Genomic DNA, 15,452 nt, shown 5'->3' with positions numbered 1-15,452 from the left:
ACTCTAATTGCGCCTTCCAGAGGAGGTTCTGGTGCCATTTGAGGTCTGGTCGGTTAACTCCCCGCACTTTCCTTTCCTTATTTATTTCCTGTAATTTATAAGCTGCTGTTTTCAGCGCTTTCTCCATCCGTGCTTGCTGCCCGCTGGTTCCATCTCTTCTTCCCGTACAAACACGTAAGCTTCCTATCTCAACATAAAAACAGCGCTTCTTTCAAGAGGAAAAAAAAAGAGAATAGGAAAAAAGCTGTGCACAGGTATTAAAACTGCTAGGTTAACGCAGTAACGCTTCTCTGCATGCTTAGCAATGTTGCTTTTCGTTTATTAGCCATAGTTCAGCCGTATCGGCAAAAACTCGTCCGTTTTCCCCAGCGGCGAATGCAGCCAAGCAGACGGAGTCTTCCCGAGGTCCCGATGACCGACTGGGTGGCGGGCAGGCTGTTTTGCTGAGGAAGGCAGTTTGACTGTCAGCTTTTTATATGGTGTCTGATAAGTTTGTGTACTAAAGGCGTGGCAACTCGCTGCCATTCGTGCTGCTTCCTTCCCGGAGGTGTGTACGAGACGGGCATTCGTCACGGATCCCTGCACGTTTTTTCCTAAAAGCACGTTGTCGCTCCTGGACATCTGCACTCTGGTATTGTTTTACTGCACAGGGAAGCGGGTTTGAGTTTTTAATAGTTGAATTCACTAAAATAAGCTGCCTTTCCTGGTCAGCACGAATCCTCTACGCTGGCTTACCTACGATCGTGTTTCTCTCTGGCTGCCACCCTGTGAAATAGCGTACTAAACTGTCAACCGTGTTCCTGGAGGGAGTTTTTGTACGCACAGCTTGGGGAAGCAAAGCAGTTTCCTCCGTGTGACATCCCCTCGTGGCTTGCAGTGAGCTAGTACTCTGTATTTGGTGGCATTAGTGAGTTTAAACCTGTGTAAAGCTGTTCCGAGTTAGAAAGCGCTAGCCTTGCTTGTAAAATAACATTTATGGAAAGGAGAAGAACAGGCGCTGTTCCGATTTGCTAGGTTGAAAGGCGGCTTTCCGGGGACAAAAATGGAGGGTTTGGTGCACGCTAGCGACTGCTGCACCAGCCACGACGCTGTAGTCGAGGCAGTTTGCACAGCGGTGCCTGCAGCGCTACGTAGGATGCGCAGCAGATCGTGCCCTCTTGTGTCGAAAAGCAAAGCGGCTTGCTTCTGCTGCGGGCCCAGCGAGGCAGGTTTGGTACCCCAGCCAAGCAGCCCGTCTTCTTGTGCCGTTGCTAACGTGCGTTTCTGGTTGCGTGCCCACCGGTGATCGGCAAGGCTTGCTGCAAGTCAAACGCTGTGGTGCTGTGAAATCGCCTGCGTTTACTGGTGTACGATGGTTCTTAACGTAGTAATTGGTTAGCGTTGGTGATACTGAAGCCGGTACAAGTCACAGAGCTCGAAAGCCTCTCTAGAGAAAAGGAGTTCTGCTGGATTTTGTCATTTGTTGATTTTCCCATTCTTTTCTTTTTCAGGTCGAGCGTCCTCCTTCTCCGATCTCAGTAGCTCCCCAGGCCACCCTTCCTTCTGGAATCCGCGGTAGGAGAGTCCCTTTCTGCTGTTGAAAGGGCTTTTCTTCCCATTTGTCCATGCAGTTGCCAGAAAGAAGCTGGTCCTAAGCTGAAGTACCTGCTCACTTAGGAGAACCGGCGTCCTCCTGTCGAACTACCAAGTTGTTGTTATTACCCATGTCTTTACTGGTTTCCAGCCTCAGCCACTGCTGCCTACGCCCCTTGGGGCCGCATTTATGGGCTTTCGTTTTGTTCTAGCTAGCAGGCTAGATGTGGGAAGGGGTCGTATTCCCGTCCAAACTTTCCTTTTCTTCACAAATATTTCCATCGAGCATTTTGTCCGATAGAAAACTAAGGAAGGAATGAAAGGTGCGTGACTGGGAGAGAGTAACTGGTTTTCTGGTTGACGGGCAGAAGGCAGTAGTGTGATCTTGCTGGCGTTGGGTCAGTGGCTGTTGAGATACGGCAGCGGTTCTTCGGCTGGTTTGGATGAAGTCATGAAATTACGCTTGCAAGTTCAGGCAGAAGAAAATATCCAGTTGTGTGAATATTCATAGCTGGCTGATGAATGTTTACCTGTATAAATAACCCACAATTAAATCTTCTTTTTTAAATGATAGGTATCTTTTGTTTGGAATCCAGTCTAATACTGCCGTAAGCTTTTTTTTTTCCTTCAAGAAAAATAATCTGGGGTGTTCAGTGCCTAGCGGTAGCTGCACGTAGTTACTGTGTTCTCTCTTCAAGCCTGTGGAGAAGGTGTCTCTGGAGGGTTAACTTGTGGAGACGCGGAGAGTTATCTCCACATCCTCTGAGATAATTTCTTGTAAAAATAGATAAAGCGAAAACCAAAACTCACCCTTCTGTCACCCGCCTCCCTCCTTTGTATGTTTTGGGGCTGGACTCCTTTTGTTAAGCAATGTTTTACATCCCTCTGCCTTCCAGGCTGCACCTGGTACTCTTCACAAGGATAAACCTTTGCCGATGCCACCCACGCTCCGAGATCTCCCGCCACCACCGCCTCCGGACAGGCCACGTTCCGTTGGGACTGAAGGTCGACCTCAGAGACGTCCCCTGCCCTGCACGCCAGGAGACTGTCCTTCGAGAGACAAACCCCCCCCCTGTGCCCTCCAGCCGTCAGGCGGATCTGCGGCCATCCAGGCCCATTCCAAAAGCCCCGTCCGTAGCTCTCGGCCCTGGTGACCCTTGGGCTGGGAGAGAACTGTCCAACAGACACTCGCTTCCCTTCTCCTTGGCCTCGCAGATGGAGTCCGGGGCTGACGGCCATCGGCTTGGGAGCACGCTCAGCCTGGACAACCCAGCGGTGAGTAGGCCTTATTGGAGGTAAAGGTAATTCATGAGAAATTAAGTCTTCCAAGGTGCCCTCTTCTAGTTTACGTCTGAATAGGGCGATCTTATGCCAAGGGAGAGAGGGAAAGGAACTAGGGAATGCCAGGCAAGGGGGAATAACGGGAGGACTTGTTAGGGAAGTGCTTTCGTGCCTCTTGGCAGCAGGGCTGAAATCCCGGTTTGAGCAGCCACGAGACCCAATTTCACGATCACCCTTCACCTTTCAATTTTGGAAAGCTGAGGAGGTTTCGTACAGGGAGCCGGTATGCTGAAAAAATGGAACTAACTCAGTTTTCGGTCCTGTAAAACCTGCACACAGTGGCTGTGATTAGTTTAACACTAAAATCTGAGTTAAATTTGGATCTGTTACTATTACCAGTGTCATGATGTGTAACTTAGTAGTCCAACATATTTTTTCTTAAAGAAATCCCGGGCAGTTTTGCTTTCTTTGACTCCATTCCCCTAATTTTTCCTTTTAAAACCTCCAGCTTTCTCAAATTGAAAGCAAGTACATTTTTAGCCAGATTGGCTAAGAAAATGACACTTGCCCGGTTGTCATTCTGTCTCCGTATGTGTGTCCTCTTGTCCCCCGTTAACATTTTGGCCTTTTGGCCTGTCTGAGCTGAATTTGCCAAAGCCAGTGGAGTCTCAAAAGATACGGAGTTCCTGAAGTTTTTGGGTGACCAGGCAGTCGGCTACAGGAGGGAAAACTGTCGCAGCCCCGCTGGGTTTCTCGGGTGTCGGCAAATGCTTTGGGATAACGAAGGTGCTCCGTTCCCCCAGAGGACGTGTCGAATGACCGGCTGACAGCTTTGCACTGGTGTATGTGATGTTTCTGATTCCTGCTTTGAATTTTTTTCTTTCAGAGCTTGAACGGCGGTCCGTCCACAACCCCAGAGTGTGAACACCCCAAAATTAAACCCTCCTCGTCTGCCGATGCGATCTACTCCTTAGCTGCCAGGTCTGTTGTTTTCTAGCAAGCGTGCTCTTCTCTAGCTTACAGAATGGTAATCATAGGGCTCTCCCCATGCTGGTGCCAGGGACAGAATTTGACACAGCTCTGTCAGCCTTAGTTTCAATCTCTGACGGATTCAAAATACACAATTTAGAGAAAGCAGATGAAATCGGCATCCAAAGATCGGTAGATAGTGGCGGTAGTTACCCTGGGCTGCGGCAATAGGAAACGGGCTACCGTTGCCATTAGCTCTTTTATGAATTCACTTCTGAGTTGGTCTTTATGTGAAGTAGGTGATGTATAATGTGTACGATATTGTCAGCTTCCTTTTGCGCGATGACCTGGTGCCAGCATGACCTGGCAGCCGGGCTGCTGAGAATCCCGAAAGCCAGGTCATTTCTTTGGACAGAATCGCTATAAGGTGACCGCTTCTTACGTCCGCTGTGGATTTTAGAGGCCGCTTTAATATTAATTAAATTTGGCATAAATGTGTTTCTGATGTTTATATCTTGTTTCTTCTCCCTCCAGACCGGAGGCATATTTGTTTACTAGGGTGGAGATTTTGCCTGCTTGGTTTGCTGCCTTTCCCCGGTGATGCTCACCAGATCTCGACTAACGTAGCTCACCGGGAGTGAAGTGCGACTACTGCTCTTCTGCAGAATCCTTGCACGGTATTGCAGGAGTCGGGCAACCGCTCCCACCCCTTTCTGCCCGTAACCTTTTGAGAGCAGTAGCAGCTGAAATTCAAAATTGTATTAAAAGGTGGTGTTCTGGTGGTATCAATTAAAGTCTTTTAAGCTGATATGCTGTATTGCAACAGACATTACCAGAGCATTTTCTGGAACAAATATTCTTTCACAGAAGAGTGGTGATTTCGCTTTGGAGCGGGGATCTGTGCAGAATCTCCCTCGCAGAGACGAGGTGGTGGTTGACCGCTGTCACTTGTCCGAAGGGAAATGCGTCTTCTCTCCCTCGGAGTTTGGGACCGCAGCCGGCAGACGGACGGCTGTACGTACGGAGCAACGTGCGGCAGCCCCTCCCCAGCAGCGCCCTCAGCTTTCCAGACTGTCATCGCTCCTGGTGAGCGGCTGTGCTGAAAAAGCAACTGGGAAACTGAGGTACAATGAATTGGTCCCGGTCCCAGTCGGAACAGCATTCTAGGTCAAATTAAACGTCGCTTGCTTTCGCTGTTGAAATAGCTAGGGTGTACGTGGAAACATCTGAGCCTGCGTGCTGCAGGCTGCAGGTGGGGATCTTGTTGAGAAGCCTGGTTGGAATGAAAATACTCAACGGTTGTTAAAAAAATTGCTGGTTTGAAGAGGATTTTTTTTTTCCCTGGGCATCAGTTCTCAGCCCACACCTATCCTAAGTATTTTTAATCTAATGCTGCCTTCTGGAAAGAGCTTCCATTGAACGTGGGCAGCAAAACCTTAGTTTTGTGGCCTGTCCATGTTTGTGGACTACAGGGGAGCAGAGTCTGCTTTGAGGGAGAGAGGCTCTGCCCGGTCCCAGAGCTCAGAATGTGCCTCTTATTCCAGATGAAGGGGATCTGGCAGCAGCCACTGCCAGCAACGGGCCCGAAGAGTCAGACAATGAAGAAGATGGTTATGATAGCCCTAATCCACCACTGCCGGTTGCTATCGCTCGCCGCACACTGTCTGATATCTCCGATGCCGCGCCTGCCTTCAGCCGAACGTCTTTGGAAAACGACCCTGTAACAGGTTAGAGGACACCCATACTCTTCATGTTGTAGTGGGTGCTGATGGCTTGCTCTGCACGTTTGAAACTTCTGTCGCCGACTCGAGGTTTTGTACCTAAGCTGTAAAATCATGTTTACAAGGCAGAATTACACTGGTTCTTAGGTGTTTGGTTTGGTTTACAACTTGGAATGCGCCGCCGTGGTCATTTAATCCCTGAGCTAGCAAATCACATTTAAATCACCGTGCGGAGAACCTTTTCTCAGCTTAAAGGACGTTGCTGAAGCCGCCCTTTACAGGGCACGGCATACCTTTGGTACCCGGGCGTGAGACAGAACCTCAGGCCGTGACTGCTCGTCGCTGTTTGAGGTGGCAGATGACACGACCGAAGTCTCTGTCCGGCTTCGGTCCGGCCGCGGTTGTTGGCAGCAGATGGCACAAGTGTGCTGTTGGATGCTGTCGGCTCCTTGGAGCCTGGACCCGGTGGCTCAGCAAGGTCAGCTTTTTGTCCCTGGGGAGCAGAGGACATCTTGTCCTTCTGGCTGCAAGGCGCGTTCTCTGAGGGAAAAACCAAAGCCTCGTCTCTCCAAGAGCCTTGCTGAAAAATGCTGGGCTTACTCCCTCCAACTGCCCCGCAGCTCTGAAGGAAGCTCTGAAACTCCTCCCGTTGGGGGGCTTTCAGCATGCCTGAACGCCCGGGGGATTTGCCGAGGAGGAGGAGTGAGTTTCTTGCTCCTTCTGGAGGCAGATGGGAGGCAGAGCCTCCTGTACGCACGACCGCTTGCCCCAGCGTCTTCTGCTCCCGTGCTTCACCTCTTCCCCTTCCCTGGGCTTGCCCTTCTCCAGCACAGGGAAGAGTTTACTGGTGGTGCAGAGAAGTTTATTGGCTTTTGTCACTCCTCCCTGCTCCCTGCCTCACTTTTTCAGTCTGCCACTGCGCCTGTGGAGCGTGGCTGACGGGGGCAAGAAGGGGCAGAGAGAGCTCACGTCCTGCTCCCAGGAGAAGCACTGAGCTTAATCGTTGACCCTTCTTTGTTCCTACAGCCCTGGAGTAACAGTGCCGTTGCCCTGCTCTGTAGTGTTAGGGCATCTGCTCCTGAAAAACGCTGCGGAAACGCTGAGCGTTACTGCTCCGGGAAGCACATGCCCTTTTCTGAAACGCTGGGTGTTTGCTACTGCTGAAGCCTGGTGTTCAGCAAGCCTGACCAGTCCGGGAGACACTCTGGCAGATTTATGTTCTCCTGCATTGTGCCCTATAGTTTAGTTTCTTAATCATTTACCAAAGCAAGCCGTGCTAGTAGTTGCCCTTTCAAATTGACCCATGGTCTCTGAAGTTTGATCCAGTTCAAGCTGAAACAGCTATTTCCCAAGCCAATTTGGGGGAGAGAAGTGGGTAGTCCTTTTTCTCAAATGTACAAAGAGCTTTTTACGGGTAAGAAGCTTGTACTTTGAAGATTAGGGAGTTGAGTCGCGTTGTGGTTGGTGAGGAAGCTTCAATGAATTTGTTTCCTGCAGAGCCTTCTCTGTCTTAGTGCTTTTGGTACAAGTTTTTCAGAACGGCTCCGCGATGACTGCTGCTTTTCTGACCGGTGCCGCGGTGCCCACTCTTAAAAGGGGCTTGTTTGGACATTCTTAGTCTTACGGATTTGTCTGTTGTACACCAGTTGTACTGCTAGAAAACTCCAGCTGGAGTGCCTTGAGGAGTTTCCGCAGAAGACAAATAAAACTTTCTTTAAGGTGATGTCAAATATTCATGCAGAAAAGTTTCTTGTGCTTTGCAAAGTAGGGAAAACCGCTTTCTGCAATGATACGGGAGGTTAGAACTCAAAAATTGTCAGATGTTGGATTAACGCGTTAAGCAGTGTGTTGCAGTGTTTGGTGTCTTGTTTGGTTTGTTGGCGAGACTTTTCTCTCCCCAGGAGTAGCGCATGATGTGGCTACGGGCAAGTAGAAGAGGAAGAGGAGCGGAGCCTTCGGAGGACGTAATCCAGTTGCTGGCGCGGTTGTGGTGGAGGAGTTGTAACCACCAGCGCTTGTTTTGTGCGAATACTCCCTCAGCACGCTGCAACGTGGCCAGCCGTTCTCTCAGCATCTGGACAGTTAAGCTGGGGGTTGCCGTCGGATTCTGAAAGGAAATGGGAGGCACGGTAAAATTGGATGTACCCCGTGTCGTTTTTTCCCAGCAGGGCTCTGCTGCTTATTCTAAGGCTGATCTCTGAGCTCTGCTCCCACGCACTCGTATATCCCTTGTCAATTTTTTCTATTCGTGTGGTCTTATCTTAATAAATGAGCCTGATGTGGCCTCCCAGTTAAAAAAATCTGCAGAGCTGTTTTTGCCCGAGAGGGGAAGCTGAGCTAACCCGTACCGTTGTGGCAGAGGCTAGGCTGGTTGGAGAAAGCGGCGTAGCTTTCAGTGGCCTGGTTTTGAAGTGCCATTTATCAGTCTAAGGTCACTCCCGCTTTGTTCCAAGCAAGAACCACGTGTCCTTTTTTGAAGTGATGCATTTGTTTCTCCTTCCAGGTTTTTCAGATGGCTCTCAAGTTCCAGAAAGGCCGCCAAAGCCGCTACCACGGAGAATAACTTCTGCGCGGAAAGCCGGGAGCTGCCCAACAGGCGGAGCCAGCAGTGGGACCAGCGCGGCGCTGCAACTCTCCAGCGAGATCGAGAATCTAATGAGCCAAGGCTACTCATATCAGGACATTCAGAAAGCACTGGTCGTTGCACATAACAATATCGAAACGGCCAAGAATATTCTCCGGGCGTTTGTTTCCATCTCCTCCCCTGCGCACGTGGCCATGTAGCACATTACCTCCACGCCCACGACTTCTGGGGACCGACTGCCTGGGCGGCCGCAGCCCAGCCACGCACCAAAGGGGAAGGGGGTTCCTTTAGAGGCTTCGTGCTGAGGTCAGTCCTGCCTCTTAGGAGATCAGTTATCAGGTTTTTGTGGTTCCAGATTTCAAAGCAGTGGCACGAAATGGCGCAGAGTGGTGTTTTATACAGCGTATGTCTCAGAGTCCTTTACCCCTACCTCTTGTTTGAGAGAACAGGCTTATTTCCAGGGTGTTGGTAGAGAAAAGTATCGCAACAAGGGATCCCCGAGCTGATGCCCTGGAGGCTGGGGGAGTGTTTTGTGCTGTGAATGCTCTGAGAAACAAAGTCCCGAGGTCGGTGTGGTGTGTCCTGTGGTTCATGGTACCAGGTCTGGGTCTGTTCGCTGCTGTGTGTCTGGCTCAGGCTTTTCCGAGCAGCTGGGAGGTCACTTTCCGCGGGGAATAAATGGGAGACCTGGGAAGAATCTTGCGATTGCTTCCTGTTTGCCATGGCGTTTCCCTCTTGCCTGTAATAATAGCGTTTATTGCGTACGATTCGAGTCCTCCCTTTCTGCCTGGAGATGGCACGACCAGCTTCTGTCAGGCATTTTGCCCTCGACGGTGCTGAGAGTTGGATTTCTCTCGTATGCGTTCCGTTGCCGGCAGCGCTGGCAGCACCGGATTCCGGGCAGCTGGACGTGCTGAACAGTTTCACCTGTTTCTGAGGGGTGGGAGAGGGGGGGAAGGGTTTGAGTGAGAGCAAAGAACTGGCTGCTGCTTCTCTTTTTTTAGCCTTGAGCACTTTGTGCTTCGGTGCTCCAACTTGACTGTGGCCCTGCTGGGCTTGAGCAGCCGTCGCTGGACACTCCCATGCGCTCTTTCTCGGGGAACGTTGCACTGGTAAATATGATGGTTTATTTATCGTAATTGCATGGTGGCTGCTGCAGACCGGTGGCCTTCACACATGTTCCGTCCTCTTCAGAGAGCTTTTGCGGGAGCCAGCTGTCTTTGTGCCGGGTTGTTTTGGGGAATTGGTAGATGCAGCCGATGTATTCATTGGTATCTTGCCTGCTTTGCAGGAAGAGAAACGCAGCGGTGCTCTGCATGGCTATCAAACAACATGGGGGCTCTTCTTTCCATTTCCATCGCTCTAAGGTATTGCCAGAGCTTTCGTTAAAACAGGTCTGGGAAACTTCTGTATTTGTAGAACGATCTCACGGCTTTAAAAGGCAGTACTCAGCAGTTACTTTGAAAAAGCCTGACTTGCACACTCAGCTACTTAACTCTGTTCCTATATGCTTGACGTGCGAGAAGCGCGTGGTTCCTTTTGAGAGGATTTGAGTGAAGCAGGGCTACACAGATCGCAGCCTGAAGCAGTGCTCTGGGTGCCCTGAGAGGCTGTGAGCCTTCTGGGGCACGCCTGGCATTACTTGCACCACTCTGAGGGCGGCAGTAGTCACTAGGCAGAGGGTTGCAGCCTGAAACGTTGTGGGATTATGGCAGTTGGATGGAGTTTAGCCTTTTAAAGAGGCCGGTAGCTGGGCCCAGATCGCAGAGAAAGGGCTTGCGATTGGCGGCAAGGACTTCTTAACAAGTATTAGCAAAGGGAACTAAGCATAAAATGTTTGTTTTATGTAGAGTTTTGGTTTCTCTCTAGATCTACAGCTTTATAAATTGACGCGGGGGGTTCCAGGCAGTTTAAAGGCATGGACGGTCTCTCTTTACTCCCCTCCTTTCTGCAGTAAAGAGAACGTTCTCTGGAGCCGTAAGGAGATCTCCCGCAACGCTTGCGGGCCGTCACCACCGTTGCTGTTTTGGGGCCAGGGCTGAAACTTGCCAATGCATCACAGTGATGAGATTCACGTCGGTGGGCATGGGGCTCTGCAGTGGGGCAGAGCGGGGCCAGGCGCAGCCAGGAGCAGGGCCTGCCCTTGGCGAAGGTGCCGGGTTACAGAGAAGGTGGTGCCAGCGCGTGTTGCGCTCGGGGAAGGAGAGCTGTTCTTTTCCCTCTGCCCGCTCGCGCAACAGTCAGCGGCATCGTGACCCAGTCCCGCTCTTCCTGCGCGAAGTGCTCTGCCAGCTACGCGGGGCAGCCTTGGCCGCTGTGTCTGCGGGAGCTGCTGGAGAAGCAAGCCCAGCACTTGTGCTGCTGAGACAGGAACACGGGGCAGCTCTGGTTGCTCTCGGTAGAGCCGCATGCTACACTTGTGAGCCTGAGCAGCCAGTCCTGGTGTATGAGAGTTATATCCTGGCTTTGTCCCGGAGAACCAGCTAAAAACCCTTTTGTGAGGAGCACTACGGTTTTATGTCCCTCTTTTTCATATTCTCGCCAGTGCTGCCACTAGCTCCGCGCTGGGTTTGGAGCCACTTCATTTCTGACTTGCCGTGTAAACCCAGTGCAAGTGTGTTCAAGTGTGGCGTGACTTGCCGCTGCCCAGGCTGCGTGAGAGCCAAGTCTGGCCAGCTAGAAGCCTGAACTCTCGTCTTGCACAGTGTGTGTGATCAGAGTAGTGATGCCCTGCCCCATACAAGCCTGTTGTTATTACAGGCTTGTTGGAACGCTAAATTAAATCATGCCTAGCAGAGCTATTGCAAGCCTGTCTTTGGGGTTTATGTCCCAAGAGCCGTTCCTATGGGTATTGTTCCAGGTATTAGAGGTTAGGGAGAGCGATCTTTGTGGCATGTATCACTAATTTTTCTGCACGTGTCCTTTCTGTGCACTGTTTGTGTCTCAAACTGATTTAAGAAACTTAAGTCTTGGCTTTTCTTCCTTAGATAGGTACCACTGAAGCGCAGCAGTCCTGACCGTGCCTTATGGCTGTGCTCTGCGAAGTCAATCCAGGCACTATACAGTGTATTTTTCTTGTTCTTTCAGAAAGGTAAGCCTAAGATTGATTTCTCTTTTTTTCCCTTTACCTCCTTGATCTTTATTCTTAAGAAGTTAACTTTCTGATGCTACTTTAAAAAGAAAAAAACCCCAAATGCCTAGTGCCTTTCTTAAGGGAATGCTGCATCGCTAGGCTGGATCTGCGTGCCCGCCCCTCTGTGAAAACGAAGAGCCCGACCTGGACAATCTGTAAAGACGCCTTTGAGCGTGGGACTGGTTTGAAAGGGGTGGAAAGAAGGGGCGAGAAAGGTGGGCAGCTGTCGCTTCAACTGCAACACTGTGTTTTGTAGCGTTTCAGCGGTGGAGGTTTCCTATTTTATTACTACCAGTGACTTGTCTGGACTGGTGCTGTGCTAAGCTTGGTGTGAAGACGGTAGAATCGTGGGACAGGATTGGTTTTGCGTGTCTGTCTCTGCGTGCGCTGCCGCTTCAGGTGTGGAGCGTCTCTGCCGGCAACCAGCGCGCTGCTTTCACTACAAACGGCTTTTCTGCCCTTCGCTGAGCCCTGATCCCGGGGGAGCGCGGGCGGCTCGGAGAGCTTCTTGTTGGGGATTTCATACACCTGTGTCAATAAAAAGAAAAAAAAGCAAAGTTTTATTTTTAAACAAAATTCCCGCTGTTGTAGCACATGGTCTGCGCTGTGCTGGTTCCGTGAGCCCCGGAAGAGGAAGATCCCGCTCCGGCCGTGGCGGCCACCTTGCTCAGGGCGCCCAGGTCCGGGGTGCTCAGTCGGTCTCCTCCATCTCTTGCAAGCTGCAACCGACTTTGTACCTGCTATAGAGTCTGAAGGACGGCTATGATTATTGCATAGCATTTACATAATTGTATACATGACGTAATTATAGAATACAATGTATATGACATATGAAGGATGTATAATAAATCCAAAATTATATAAACAGATCACATTACATGCTTCTAATAGCGTGTGGTCTAACGGATGCTCTACACTCTGTCAGACGCTGCTGAGGCCCAACATCGTACCCTGCCACAGACCGTGAGACTCTGGGGGCCCGTGCGAGCGCACGGCAGAGGAGAGGCCCCGCGCGACTCCGCCGGACCCCCCCCCAGCCTTGGGGCGGGTGTCAGACGCGGGTGGGGGCCGGAGAGGCTGCAGCGGCCGGCAGAGTCGGGCAGGCCCTGGGCTCCGTCGCACGCCACGACCCCAGAGCCTGGAGGGCCGTTAAATGCAATAGCCTCAAATGAGGACAAGCTGGCCCGGCGGACCGTCACCAAGGGCATTTGGGGGTCACCTGACGTGACACACAGGTCACATGGGGTCACGTGAACCCCTCAAAAAACTCACATCGGGGTCAAACGAGGATGTGGGGGCTATATGAGGCCAAGTGAACCCCTCAAAGAAGTCACTGTGGGGTCAACTGAGGACACGGGGTCAACTGAGGACACAGGGGTACACCGAGGTCGCCAGAAGGCCTGAAAGTGGTGACCATGGGGTCAAGTGAGGACACGGGGGTCAAGTGAGGTTAATTGGGGTCAACGGAGGACACGGGGGTCAACCGAGGTCAAGTGCACCCTGAAAGTGGTGACCGTGGGGTCAAGTGAGGACACGGGGGTCAAGTGAGGTTAATTGGGGTCAACGGAGGACACGGGGGTCAACTGAGGTCAAGTGCACCCCTGAAAGTGGTGACCGTGGGGTCAAGTGAGGACACGGGGGTCAAGAGAGGTTAATTGGGGTCAACGGAGGACACGGGGGTCAACCGAGGTCAAGTGAACCCTGAAAGTGGTGACCATGGGGTCAAGTGAGAACACGGGGGTCAAGTGAGGTTAACTGGGGTCAATGGAGGACACGGGGGTCAACCGAGGTCAAGTGAACCCTGAAAGTGGTGACCGTGGGGTCAAGTGAGGACACGGGGGTCAAGTGAGGTTAACTGGGGTCAACGGAGGACACAGAGGGGTCAACCGGGGTCACCAGAAGCCCTGAAAGTGGTGACCGTGGGGTCAAGTGAGGACACGGGGGTCAAGTGAGGTTAATTGGGGTCAACGGAGGACACGGGGGTCAACCGAGGTCAAGTGCACCCTGAAAGTGGTGACCGTGGGGTCAAGTGAGGACACGGGGGTCAAGAGAGGTTAATTGGGGTCAACGGAGGACACAGGGGTCAACCGAGGTCAAGTGAACCCCTGAAAGTGGTGACCGTGGGGTCAAGTGAGGACACGGGGTCAAGTGAGGTTAACTGGGGTCAACGGAGGACACGGGGGTCAACCGAGGTCAAGTGAACCCCTGAAAGTGGTGACCGTGGGGTCAAGAGACGTTAATTGGGGTCAATGGAGGACACGGGGGGTCAACCAAGGTCACCAGAAGGCATGAAAGTGGTGACCGTGGGGTCAAGTGATGACACGGGGGTCAAGTGAGGTTAACTGGGGTCAACGGAGGACACGGGGGTCAAGTGAGGTTAATTGGGGTCAACGGAGGACACGGGGGTCAGCCGAGGTCAAGTGCACCCCTGAAAGTGGTGACCGTGGGGTCAAGTGAGGACACGGGGGTCAAGTGAGGTTAATTGGGGTCAATGGAGGACACGGGGGTCAACCAAGGTCACCAGAAGGCCTGAAAGTGGTGACCGAGGGGTCAAGTGAGGACACGGGGGTCAAGTGAGGTTAACTGGGGTCAACGGAGGACACGGGGGTCAAGTGAGGTTAATTGGGGTCAACGGAGGACACGGGGGTCAGCCGAGGTCAAGTGAACCCCTGAAAGTGGTGACCGTGGGGTCAAGTGAGGACATGGGGGTCAAGTGAGGTTAATTGGGGTCAACGGAGGACACGGGGGTCAACCGAGGTCAAGTGCACCCCTGAAAGTGGTGACCGTGGGGTCAAGTGAGGACACGGGGGTCAAGTGAGGTTAATTGGGGCAACGGAGGACACGGGGGTCAACCGAGGTCACCAGAAGGCCTGAAAGTGGTGACCGTGGGGTCAAGTGAGGACACGGGGGTCAAGTGAGGTTAATTGGGGTCAACGGAGGACACGGGGGTCAGCCGAGGTCAAGTGCACCCCTGAAAGTGGTGACCGTGGGGTCAAGTGAGGACACGGGGGTCAAGTGAGGTTAATTGGGGTCAATGGAGGACACGGGGGTCAGCCGAGGTCACCAGAAGGCCTGAAAGTGGTGACCGTGGGGTCAAGTGAGGACACGGGGGTCAAGTGAGGTTAATTGGGGTCAACGGAGGACACGGGGGTCAACCGAGGTCAAGTGAACCCTGAAAGTGGTGACCGTGGGGTCAAGTGAGGACACGGGGGTCAAGTGAGGTTAATTGGGGTCAATGGAGGACACGGGGGTCAACCAAGGTCACCAGAAGGCCTGAAAGTGGTGACCGTGGGGTCAAGTGAGGACACGGGGGTCAAGTGAGGTTAACTGGGGTCAACGGAGGACACGGGGGTCAGCCGAGGTCAAGTGAACCCCTGAAAGTGGTGACCGTGGGGTCAAGTGAGGACACGGGGGTCAAGAGAGGTTAACTGGGGTCAATGGAGGACACGGGGGTCAACCAAGGTCACCAGAAGGCCTGAAAGTGGTGACCGAGGGGTCAAGTGAGGACACGGGGGTCAAGTGAGGTTAACTGGGGTCAACGGAGGACACGGGGGTCAACCGAGGTCAAGTGCACCCCTGAAAGTGGTGACCGTGGGGTCAAGTGAGGACACGGGGGTCAAGAGAGGTTAACTGGGGTCAACGGAGGACACGGGGGTCAGCCGAGGTCACCAGAAGGCCTGAAAGTGGTGACCGTGGGGTCAAGTGAGGACACGGGGGTCAAGTGAGGTTAATTGGGGTCAACGGAGGACACGGGGGTCAACCGAGGTCAAGTGCACCCCTGAAAGTGGTGACCGTGGGGTCAAGTGAGGACACGGGGGTCAAGTGAGGTTAACTGGGGTCAACGGAGGACACGGGGGTCAACCGAGGTCAAGTGAACCCCTGAAAGTGGTGATCGTGGGGTCAAGAGACGTTAATTGGGGTCAATGGAGGACACGGGGGTCAACCAAGATCACCAGAAGGCCTGAAAGTGGTGACCGAGGGGTCAAGTGATGACACGGGGGTCAAGAGAGGTTAACTGGGGTCAACGGAGGACACGGGGGTCAAGTGAGGTTAATTGGGGTCAACGGAGGACACGGGGGTCAACCGAGGTCAAGTGCACCCCTGAAAGTGGTGACCGTGGGGTCAAGTGAGGACACGGGGGTCAAGTGAGGTTAATTGGGGTCAACGGAGGACACGGGGGTCAACCGAGGTC

This window comes from Platalea leucorodia, assembly GCF_965183815.1.
Source record: "Platalea leucorodia genome assembly, chromosome: 20".
In the NCBI taxonomy this organism is placed as follows: Eukaryota; Metazoa; Chordata; class Aves; order Pelecaniformes; family Threskiornithidae; genus Platalea; species Platalea leucorodia.
This window is presented reverse-complemented; position numbering follows the sequence as displayed.